Source organism: Astatotilapia calliptera, chromosome 22, assembly GCF_900246225.1.
Source record: "Astatotilapia calliptera chromosome 22, fAstCal1.2, whole genome shotgun sequence".
Lineage (NCBI taxonomy): Eukaryota > Metazoa > Chordata > Actinopteri > Cichliformes > Cichlidae > Astatotilapia > Astatotilapia calliptera.
The window spans coordinates 32954442-32967335 of record NC_039322.1 but is presented as its reverse complement, the minus strand read 5'-3'; the positions used below and the strand labels follow the sequence as shown (position 1 = coordinate 32967335).

The window sequence follows — 12894 nt, the reverse complement described above, 5'->3', positions numbered from 1 at the left end:
CCATTATCCACTGTTCGGTATGTTCCTTTATTTTTCATGAAATAAGATAAATGACAGATAATAAAAAGAAAAAAAGAAAGAAATTGTGCTGTCGGCGTTAATCTCGTTAAAATGACGTTAACGCCATAACCGCATTAACGTGGCACATCTCAGCCAATCTTAGCGAGTTACTGCGGATCACCCCGTGCGCGGGGCTGCCCGGCGTCAACATGTTAGCGCGGTTAGCTCGTTAACGCATTGACACGTGCAGCCCTGCGATCTGCGCTAACTCACTTTTTTTTGTAAAAAACTTCCTACATATAAAAAAAAAAAAGACATCTTGTAACAGGTTCTAATTAAAGTTGTTACAAAGTAGTGATGTGCGACACCACTGATTTCCATTCCGACCTGACACAAAGAAAAATTCAGGCTACTATTGACGACATTGATCTGATACTTTGTATAAAAAGTTAATGCGCTTGGAAAATCTAAAGCAGCGTGCACTACCTGTTAAAAGTTTGGACCCATCTTCTCATTTTTCTTTATTTCCATGACTATTTATATCGTACATTTTCACTAAAGGCATCAAATCTATGAACGAACACATACGGAGTTACGTGGTAAACAAAAAATTGTGTGAAAAACTCAAAACATGTTTGATATTTTTATTTCTTCAAAACATCCTCCCTTTGCTTTGCTGACAGTGAAACCTTGACCTTCTCTCAACGAGCTTCGTGATGTATGCGTAGATATTACACAGTGTACTGCAAGGACGCTGTCTCATTAAAGCCTAATCATTCAAATAATCCACTTTAACTGATCTACTCAACAGCCTTACCAACTGAACCGACACACATATTACTCCAAGTTAAACTCATTTTCAGTTTTAGGCATGCAGGGAATTCCAGTTGTTTAAACATTGACACAAAAATGTAAACCTAGTCGCTTTCCGAAGCAGCAGTGCTACACGTCGCAAACAGCTCCACATCTTCTCTCAGTTCCTGGACAGTGCCTGCAGCACCAAAGGACTGTGTCGCCGTAGCAGCAACTGTTCCTCTCCTCCTCATCATCATATTGAGTGTTATGATTTACTTTTGTTTGTGTTTGACAAGGTTTGTGTTCTTGCCACATGCATCGCAAACCGCGTCCTGGCTCCGTCTATGATCAGCTGTTATTGTCAACAAAACGAGCGAGGACACGAGCCGTGATGCATTTCTGCAGCCGTATTTCACATATCACTGTGACAGGCGGAAGAACAAGTAGATCCTACCAATCATTTACACGCTCCCAGTAACACAGTGTTCTTGTTAATGATAACCTACAGAAATTACTAATATATTAATATGACAATCGATTCCAGAACATAAATAAGTGAAACAGGAAGAATCAATATTTTATAATTAGAAAGATTTCTAGAATGATTTGGCATTTTGTAGTAACCTTCACTTTCCCATAATTATTTTTTGAAAAATTCTGATTGTTGATATGAGAGTATATTCTAATAGTAGTGAAATTGTCGATTTCACAATAGATTTCAAGCATCTTTAGAATTCTCTTCAATTTGCTTCACTCTCTTCTGAATATACGATTCTTTATGCCTCAAACAGATTTGTTAATTTCACCAAACCAGTTAATCGCTCATATAGTTGGTCTCATATCTTTCTGTTGCACAGGCTAAAATAAATGCACTACACTGCTTCAAAGCACAGTGCGTCCTAACAGCAGGACACTGTTCCACTTGTCATGCTACAGCCTTATTCCAAAATGGATCAAATTCATTTTTCACTTTAAAATGCCTCACAGTGGCAAAGTGAAAATAGAGTTTGAAATCCACATATTACAAAATAATAAACTAAAATATAACATACGGCTTTGCCATGACACTCAAAATTGAAGTACAGGTGCATCCTACTGACTTTCTGTCACATGTTTCAACAACTTGATTGAAGTCATCCTGTGACAGATTCAGTTGATTGGACATGATTTGGAAAGGCACACACATACCTGTTTATGTAAGGCCCCATAGCCGCCACCATATCATCACATTATTCTCCTGAAGGACAATAAAGCCGCATACACGCTGATACAGAGACAACTCAAAACTGGAAGCAAAGACTTGGCTGAGTGGTTTTTGGCTGAGTGGTTTTTGTTTTTTCTTCCACAAAGTCTCACGTTTTCATGTGTCTGTATATCTCTGATCGCCTGCACTAGAATATCATCAAAATGGTGGTAAAAACCAACACAATCATACATTTGTGTCCTCAACCTAGCTGTGGGACAACGCACCTGGTTTTAAAACCAAAGCACAACAAATACGGCGGCATTAGGAAGGTGACGGAGAACCCAAGGTTCACTCTGACAGAGCTCCAGCATTGCTCTGTAGAGGAAAGACAACCATTTCTGCACCACTTCACCAATCAGGCCTGTGTGGTAGAGAGGCCAGGCGGAAGCTACTCCTCAGTAAACACCTGCCGGGAGTTTGCCAAAAGGCACCTAAAAGGCTCTCAGACCATGAGAAACAAAACTGTCTAGTCGGCTAAAACAAAGGTTTAACTCTTTGGTCTGAATGTAGCGCTGACACCAGGCTCCTGGCCAGTACCATCCCTACAGCGAAGCATGTTTGTGGCAGCATCCTGCTGCAGGCATATTTCAGAGTTGAAAGAAAGACGAATGCAGCAATGTAGAGACATCCTTGATGATAACCTGCTTCAAAGCACTCTGGACCTCAGACTGGGATGAACAGGCCCACGACCATAAGGTGCTAGACACACAGAGAGAAAGCACTGATGTTACTCATCCAGCTCAAAGTTACTCACCTAGTGGCGAGGGCTACTGAGTAAGCTATGCTAATTATGAAATGATCAGGGGTGGAGCCACACAGATACACCACCTCAACCTGCTGAAAGCACAGCGAGGCAGGACCCATTTCTCTGGTGAGAAGACTGAAGAAGACATTAGCTATGGCTTGAAATTCCAAATTCATTGCCACCTCACTCTGCTGTGATATGGTAGAGTGATAAGATGTACCACAATGTAAGGAGTGCTCTGACACATTGATAAATATGTTTTTCTCCTTTCTCGCAGTCGATTAGATGAGATGATAAGGCAGTATGAAAAAATGTTCCTATTAAGTTTTGAACTGGACTGTCAGTAGCTTTTGGTATACAATCCAAACATCTGACACAAGCCCAGAAATCTGATTTTGCTGCATTCCAAAATCACTTTGAGGATGTGTTCCCCTCCGCACAGTCCCACCACACTTACACTGCACCACTTTGAAACTCGCCCATGTCTGATGGTGCGTTCACGGCTCTGTAGGTTACCTGAACACAAAAGGCAAATGGTTCAGAGGTAACTGGCTGCTCACATTGACAGCTCACTTTTTCACTGGACTTAAGGGAATCTGCCGGTAGTATGGTTGTCTCCAGAAGGAAAAGATGGTGCTTTCCACTCTGTATGGTTTTACCAATTCGTCACTGTTACGTTCCCCTGGGGGGTCTAGGCGGGGAGGGGGAAGTAACAAAAGTGACCGGGTCAGAAAAAGGAGTCAAGGAGGCGAAACAGTTAAATAAAACAGTTTTATTGAAGTAATTCAACTAAAAGAGACGGACAAGCCGCTATCACCATAAAAGTAACACAAACAAAACTCAGGCATTGGTCAGTAATGCAAAATGTCAAAAGGAAAACGCAGCTCACTAGCTGACAACCACAAAACACAGCTCACCAGCTGGAAACACCGCAAAAACACTCAGCTCACTAGCTGTACCCACACAAATGGCACTCTGGCCCAGAGCTCACCCTGCTCTGGGCTTAAATACCCTTAATTGCTGATGGGAGTCAGCTGTGCCGGAGGGAAAGGTGGCATCTCAGGTAGGAGGTAGTGGGACACGCCCACACAGGCACCCTCAGGAGAGAGAGAGGCCCTGCTAGGGCCGTAACAGTCACCCTTCCTGTCAGCTTGAAAGCTCCATCACTTTCCAATGCCTTTACATGATTTCAGCATTTGCACTGACATCTGGCTGAAATCTCTGATGGCGGCAGAGCTCGTGGCCAACACGGAGAAGTGGGTGTTTGGACGGAGGGAGGTATCTGCTATCTCGTTATCAGTATCTAGGGTACTAAGACCATTCCAAGACCAAACAAAAGGTAAGCTGGCTTTTACATGTGGTTGGTTACTAGCTCAGGTTTACTAGCTCAGAGCTGTGTTCGCAGTGTCTGACTGAAACAGGCTCTCTGTGGGGAACACCTGCATCACACTCCGAACTGTTTTTGTTCTGCAGACTGATGCCTCAAGCATGAGGCCTGTTTTGTCCCTGCAGGTAAAGGGGGTCGACCCCACCAGTGGGTTACTCGAGACAAAAGCTATCAAAGTGTGCGACCAGACTGCTCATCCTTTCCCACTTTCCATCACAAAAAAAAAGAGGCCATGCCTGGATCAATCACTGGTATCGCTCCTTAAGACCATTTAAATAAAAGAATCTGTAGGCCAGGGGTGCAGACGGCTTTGGCCAATTTCCTGTCTTGTTCATGGGGGGAGGAGTAGGCTAGGCCACAGAATGGAGGTATGTGGTCGCAGGGTGTGGTTTGTGGTTTATGGCTCAATTACAGGGAACGGGGTGGGCAGTGCCAGGGGAAACTGGCTGGCACATATGCCAGCAAACATATAATTATGTCTCTCTGATTTCACACAGTAGCACGCTGGGATCAAGGTGTGTGCAGCAGGAGTCTAGTGCTGCCAGCTGTGAAGGTGTAGCCTGTGAAGGTGTAGCAGTGAGCTCGAGCTGACTGGACAACATAGTGCAAATCATTGGAAAGTGCAAATTTGGTGGTGAATAAAGAAATCTGCAGCGACCAAGAAACGCTGTGTTAATGGTACATGTGTTGGGGTTCCCACAGATGTGCTACAGCTTTTTTTAAACATTTACATTTTTACATAAGTTGTGTTCCCAAATTGCCCGACCCCCAGTACTGTTTAGGAAATCTAACAAGTCCTCTCACTTCTCCTCTAGTCACATAAATTACAGTAAGTTATACTTTTTCAGGAGTGAAATCATTGACCAGGTTCAGTAAATATCACACACTGATCAACCTCTTTCTTCATGGTTCATTAATGTGGAAAAACATAACATGTCCACTCTGCTACGTTTATTTATTTATATTTAATCTTGAATAAAATACTAAAAAAGATTTTTGTCGTCTGCATGTGTTAGCCGGTTGTGCTTCACATGAGTAGAAATGGCTGAGAAAACATCATCCCTGTTACTGTCAGGGTTTTGTGGACACTTGTCCCAAAAATGCCATGCAGGGACTCTTTCCATGACGAAGGTGGCAAAGAAAAGCTTTTTTTTTTTTTTTTTTTTTTAAATCACATTTAAATGATATTATTTTGAAACAGAATAAACTGCCATGGTTTTATTTAAAAAAAGAAAAGAAAAAAAAATCATGGTATGCTTTATATACCAAGAGTTCTCAAGCTGTTGACTTTATTAAAATGAGCAAGCACTTTGTACAGAAATTGATGTTGACATGAGACTTTTATTAAGTAAAACAAAAAGAAAAAAGGATACATTAAATTAAATCAGTGAAATGGTAAAACCAATGTGAAACCAGGAAAACGTTAACTTCTCATAAAAATGTCTATTTTATTTAAAAGTTCGCTCTTGGCACAAAACCCAAAAGTTAATACGGGTGTAGCCGTGAAATAATATTAAATCTGCATCCTGATGGGTTTCATATATTTACAGGGTGGGGCGAGCTTTCAGCCGTGGTACATCCTGTCCTATTGCTCCTCTGTCCACCCTGGTACGTGTTTTTGTGACTATAGAGAAAATGGACAAATTCTTAATGCATATTATAATTTTATACGTATTTTAAGAGTTATAAGAGACTGTTAGTTATTATCCTTGTTAATCAAATCGAGTTTTAAATATTGCTTAAAGGTGCAGCACTTCGCACCATGTATTACACTGAAACATAATAAGGCTGATTCATCGAGTAATCTGATTATAAATAATCCTCGACACAAACTTTGCTTCGACATTTCTTTTAATCCACGGCTCTGTGGCGCACGGTTGTCACGCAAGTGCTTCACCTGCATTTATAACTAAAAACAGACCTGGAATAGAAACGTATTGAGGAGCAGCATGTGTGTGTAACTTGACAAAGTTACGCCTACGCCGCCAGCATTTTAAAACATAAACTATGATAACAAAGCGAATACGATGCTGTCGTAGTTGGAACATGGAGCCAGGAAAAGGCTAGTGGGAGTCCTTCATCAAACCACCTGACCAACAAACTGTAGGTGCTCGTCCACCACAGTTTGCTTTACACAACAAAACATCTGCAGCAAGCATCCAGAGGTTGTTTTAAACTTAGCCTGATACGATGTTTAAATGACAGCTCAAGGCTGACAGCACTTAAACTGAAACAGGATGTTTCAGTTATTTCTTTTTTCTTTATTACGTTGAGCTGCTGTGTTGTACATAGTGCTGATGCGGGACAGTTTCCAATGTTGCTGTATTATTGTACTAGGTATGACTGTGCAATGACAATAAAGAGTTATCTTATCTTACAGCTGATCTAAACATTAGGAGCACATGCCTTTGAAATGGTAAAATAAATGGCCTGTATTTGTGTAGCGCTTTTCTAGTCCCTATGGACCCCAAAGCGCTTTACACAACCTGTCATCCACCCATTCACACTGGTGATGGCAGCTACATTGTAGCCACATTGAAAGGCCAAATCTGTGCAAAAATGTGGATTCATTCTCATTTTCTGTCAGGTAGTCACACTGTCATGACGTTCTGATGGCAAAAGCAAACAAACTTTCCTTTTTGAATGTGGTCGGGTTGTTGAACTGCATAAGCAGCACGCCATCGCTGCTGAGGCGGGACGGCTGAGGTTCAGAGGCGTCCAGATGTTGCAGAGAGCATCCCTCATGACTGAAGGCCCATGACTCACTGGTAACGACTGGGATTTTCAACAGGACCATGTTACAGTACACAATGCCTGCAGGACGAGGGATCTCTTCCATCACTCATATTAACATTATTATTAATGTTAATTACCATCTCCACCATCATGTCTTGGTTTAGGGTTAAGCATTAACCAACCAAACATGAACACACACCGAATCTACCTCAGGAAATAAAACAGAACTCTTTTTATCCCCATTAACATCAGAAAGCCTCCAAGAAGACAAAGCAAAGATACTTTTTTATGCCTTAGTTTAGATCACATACATAGCTTTATTTATTAGATTTTTCATTTGAATTTTTTTATCTTTAATTTTTAATTTAATTAAAATTACTCGATTAATCAGTGGAATATTCAACAGAATACTCGATTGTTAGAATAACCGATGCAGCCCTAAAACACACGATACCCGAGGTAGTGCTGGTTTCTTCCATGCTGACATACACAGTGGAAATGGTTGCACCTTTCATGCTTGGTTATATACAAGTACCCCTCTGGCACCAAGTAGATGCACCTATAGTATAAATTTGAAAATCCCAGGTGATTTTCAGAAAATTGACCTCTGACCTTGACGCCAAAGTCATCGGGATTCAAACTTGTCTGAGATTTTTAGTAGTGTAACGTATGGTATGATTTTTTTTTAAAAAAATCTTATGTTGCCATGTTTTTGTTTTTTTAGATTTTTAGAAAAACTTGACCTCTAAGCTTGATTGTGACCATTGATCTAAGATTTTTAGTACATGCGCTTTGGTCTGACTTTGAATATCCAATGTGATTTCCTTCATAAGAGTCACACACAAGATTCTCAGAACACTTGACTTGTGACACTGAAACTCATCTGAAATTTCTAGTAGACGCACATCTCGTACCAAATTAAAAATCATACGATGACAGATTCCCGAGTGACTGCATCCACAAACTTTGTACAGTGATGTACATGACGAATGAAAAACATCACCGAACCAAACGTTTATGCTGTTGTCTTCCTTGTGCACAGCCATACGTTCCCAATGTGTCTTTACAACCGCTCAGGTTTTGTTTCATCTGGTCACATCCCGCTCTCACTTTTTGCAGTGTAGCCCGGGGCAGTCGCTGCAGATGAGCTGGAGGCACAGATCTGCGAGCAGGTCTTTCTCTATGGGCGTGTCAATGATAGATTAGTGTGGGAGCATAGGGATTCCCAGACTGCACAGAGGGCCACCACTGCAACAGTTCTGTTGTAACTTTATTGCAGTTTATTGTTTGCTAACAGCATTTTGGTTATTTTGTAAGTGATTTAAGTGTTAGTCACATGTTTAGTGAGAGCTGTTAATTATAGATTTAATTTTCTGCTAAAGGGGAGCATTTAACAGGTATTTTCATTAGAAAACTGCGTTTCCCAGAATCCTTTGTGGTAGACGAAAGTTACTCTGGGTTTTTTTTTTTAGCTAGCAAGAAGAAAGTTTTCGGGAAGCCATTATATGTTGCTCTGATGTCGAGCAGTTTATTTGTTGTACATTCCCCCTTTTGAAGCCTTATATAAAGACTATCGTTTCTACAACTGATTTCGATCCATTTTTTTGGCTAAGTGGATTTGCCACAACAAGTTCTTTGGAAACCTTCTTGTTTTTAAGTTTGAGCCTGACTGATTCCCCCCCATCAGCCATTCCCTCTGAAGAACACATGAGCATATTCCACATCTATCGAGTATACTGACTATATGGACAGCCGTGTGCATAGTCAGGCCATAAAAAGGTAAATCCTTTCTCTGTGTGGGAACAGGTGTTTATACAACATCCATAATTGATTAGAGAGAGAGATGGAAAAATATGAAAAAAAAAATCTTTTAAATATCAGACTGTTGTCACAGACGGGTGGAAATTATAGATTTTCTTCACTTTTTGTATCGGCCACTCAAACTTTTCACCAGCCATTATTTTTCTATTTTGTGTGTAACATTTGAATGATGCATTTCACCTCCTTATGGCCTTTAGACAATCCGAGGTCCTTCGTGGCCTCTAATTCCGAGTATTTTGTGCTAACAATAAAGCTATCAGTCTTGCTGCTGGAAGGCGTGTGCTGCCGACAGTTGGAACAAAACATTGACTGGCTGCTCTCATCAAAAGTGAGCCAGTCGCGTAACTCGCCGTTGTCACTTCTTTTCCATTTTTCGTTAAAAAACTGCCGTTTAACGTCCCATCGTAACACCTCTTGAGGAGTGTTTTTGTTTCTGCCACCTGCTTAGCTCCACAAATGTAACACCACATTGCTAAACTGCTCGAATTTTCCCCTCCTCTTTCAAAAGCCCCTTTTCCATTAGTACCTCCTCGGATCGACTCGCCACGGATCACCAAGACTCGGATCGACTGGTGTTCCATTGTAAACCAGTACTACCAAACCCGCGTGGTTGTCACCATTGCAATGTGTTTGGGCATCCTGCGACGTCGAGGCGACGATATACTTGCTGCTCCGTCTGTGGCTTCTCATCACTCGTGAACCACAGCGTTGTTTGCCTGGTTTCAAAGATGGCAGTTTTAACTTTCGTGAACAAGACGTGCTCGTGACTCGTCAAGTGACGCTACTGACCAGCCAATCTGTCGACGACACATTTTAGTACCTGCTCAGATCGCATAATGGCATTTAGAGCAGACTGGCAGCAACACATCCGCCCACGACAGGTCAGGAGTGCAAATTAAACATAGTTTTTTCTGTTCAAACTTAAATCCGCCATGGTGGCTTCTGCATTGTTCAAATTTACCACGACTTCATAAACTTACCCGCATTTGGCCAGTGGCGGGTGCTAATTTCCACCCCTGGTCACAGATCATAATAAGAAATTTCCAAGAATATACTTGGACATTCTTTAATATTACAGTCTTAGGTTTTCAAGAACAGATCAAAAAATTTATTAACCTCATCACACCACAGACGCCACTGGGAAGCATGGAAAACCGCATGTATATGAAAGTTCAGAAACATACCTGTATCTAATACACAAAAGCGTCCAAAGTCAGGATATTATTCTGAACAGCCATGTCTCTCTACGGACTGTTACTGAGACATGTACCACAGCCTTTTATTAAACTAGTACCACTTCCAGACTCATCAGTACCAAAGTATTGTTAAGTGTCTGGACAAACTGTTATTTAAGCAATGTTAATGTATTCTTACAGAGCTCATGTTTCCTTCTTTTCAGCTGAAACAAAGGAGCTTTAAACCTGCTGGTCTTCAGCGCAGCCTTCTGACTCCAACGCTGATGGTATTTGTAAAATAGTTACTTACCTGGGAAAAAACAAGTCTATCTTATTGGATTGTTTCAAGTTTTTTTTTTATCATAACTTCTTAAAGAGGTATGAAATGGAAATTGAATGATTTCTGTCTCATATAGAATCCTTTATAGGCTGGATAAATGCTCACTTTATAACTAACCATTACTGACACAATAACCATGTTTTTTTTAAGCACCACTCACTTTTCCATCTACTATTTTTTAAACCACCGTCCTCGACTTTTACTGCAAGGTTGGCATCAAATTTAAAATGTGCAACATTTCTTAGTTTCGACATTTCAAATGCTTTCTTTGTTCCATTTTTAGTCGAGACAATACATTACTTACAAACCATGACATTGTTTTTGTTTACTTTTTCCACACTGTCACACCTTTCTAAAAATCAAGGAGGTACACTACTACAAAAATGTAAAAAGCTTTCACTGTGGCAGCGAGGATGTGTATCCTGCTATGGCTGCCAGGAGATTCAAGAAAAAGGACGAGTAAAAAACTCCACAGCTGAGATTACACTACTACTCAACAGCAGGGACCTTTCATTCATACAACCCCACAATCACCAAGTGTGTGGAAGGCAGAATGTTTTAGGTCTGGAAACGTTTACCCTAACATTCAAAGGCTCGGGCGTTGCTTTAATGCCACACTGTCACAAATTTGCCATAAAGAAGAGAAAAGTGACAAAACAATGAGAGCTTTTATTCCCACAGTCTTCCTGTGGCAAAGATCTGAGTTGTACAGTCAATCCTGTATGAAGATGAAGTTAAAATGGCTAGCTCCTGTTGACAAACCTCTTATAGGAGAGGAAGGCACAGATATCCGTCTCCATTTCACCTCAAAGATAACTGTACTGTATTATCCTATGTAGCGCGACTGAAAGAAGTCAATGTAAATATCAGCATGTGACTGCCTGAAATCCCGAGCAAGCAGCAGCAGCAGCAGCAGAGAGGCTGAAGAGGCACCAATTTGTCTGAAATGAGCTTGTGTGCACCAAAGAATAATAGCAGCACACATTAAATATTGATTCCAGTTTGGTGTCTAACGTCATCTCGACATCCACCTCCGTTAATCCGCCGATCAGGAAACAATCAGCCGTCTGGCCCGAGTAAAGCCTTGCCCTTACAGTAAAATGTTGGTTATGCTGACAGGCGCCAGGCAGCCATTTAGGTGCATATGGAGTCAGTTGAGTCTCTACGTAAATGGCTGATGCATTTCGAATTTTTCTTCCTAATTGCTGAGAGCCATCAGCACCCCCGGCCTCCTCCTAGCGCCTTTTAATCCGCCACTTTATATAGCCTTGCTTCAATAAAACCGTCTCACGACCTCGTCTCATTCCACTGTTCTCTCAAGAAGCTTGTACTAGTACCTGAAAGACCGTGTTTCTTTATCGAGTCTGAGTTAACCCCTAGAGACTCTGGATGAAACAATGAAACGGATTGGAGGCACTCCGACCAACGTTTCCATCAGAATGTAATTACAACACGTCCGTTAGCAGCTCGGCGCTTATCAAAACAAAAAAGCCACACACGATAAAAAAAAGATCCATAGTGTTTGTGTTGCGACTGGAGGCCTTTAAATGTAAAGTAACAGTTGCAGGCGGCATTGCTGGTCGCCAACATGTCAGCATGCATCAATAAATAGCGAAGCAAAGGCGCTCCATTGTCTGACAGCGTATCAGCGTATCCGCTAACAGGAAAACGACACAATAACCGTCCGGCTGCGACGTCAAATCCACAGTTGCCGTTTCAAAACATCCCTGACCAGAACCAGGCCCCGTACACATCCTCGGACTCACCTGTATCTCCTTTCGCCTCAGTGTGTAGCGTCTCCGGGTTCACGGTCCGGTCCTGACGCGTTGCAGCAGCCCCTCACCACCAGTCCCCGGCACCGGCAGGCAGCACTGAGAAGCTGATTGGGCCTCGATAGACACTCACCCTTTCGGTGCATCCAGACAGCCAGCTAATTGGTCAGACGCTCTCTCCGTGAAGTCCAGACAGCGCAATGAATGGCTGTTCGTTTCCACAGAGGACCCAGACAGACAGCTGATTGGTCGTTTATTTCCGCGGCGGAGACAGAGTGCGGCTTGATTGGATGGTAGTAGTGTTGTTGTCTGTGTCTATATGGAGAGCCATGTTACCTCAAACGAGACGAAAAAAACAGTGTTTGGTTGTATTCACTGAACTAAACCGGATCATTTATGCTGCTCCAAATAATTTTTACCCAACGACGTCTGAGCGACCAAAAACAACAGCTACATTTTCCGAGGAGAATTTTAGTGACTTCTTGTTACACCCGTTTCCTAACGGGTATTCTGTCATTACATGCATGACAAAGACCCAAGGGAGGACAAATGTAGCTCGGACAGCATTGGATGGTTCAATGATAGGAAACGTCATTACTTCTATCCCAACTACTGCGCTGCAGAGCGGGTCTTTGTAGGCAGTAGTAGCAGGTTTATAGTGGTAGGCTGGTCAGGGGACGCTGCCCGCATGCCTTTAGGACTTGCAGAACATGGAATAATATACATGCTAAATAAAATGATTTTGTATAGCACTTATCTAGTATTATCAACTACTCAAAGCACTTTACACATACCTATATTCTGAAAATTCTGAAGCATCCAGCACTAGCCTATGTCACACTGACAAGATCAGGAAAATCATTTCACCATCCTTTAC

The 12894-nt window shown here is 41.8% G+C and overlaps 1 protein-coding gene across 5 annotated transcripts in view; it reads right to left on the bottom strand.

The window, feature by feature from the left end:
• Positions 1-12494, bottom strand: part of gatad2b (GATA zinc finger domain containing 2B) — a 44239-nt gene extending 31745 nt beyond the window's left edge. For 2 of the 5 annotated variants that reach the window (XR_003270943.1, XM_026155614.1), the window contains exon 1: positions 12012-12492. The gene's annotated coding sequence lies outside the window, so the exon portion shown is untranslated. Of the gene's footprint in view, positions 1-12011 lie in introns of all 5 variants that reach the window. The other 3 variants (XM_026155615.1, XM_026155617.1, XM_026155616.1) reach the window with 3 other exon arrangements.
• Positions 12495-12894: the final 400 nt, after the last annotated feature.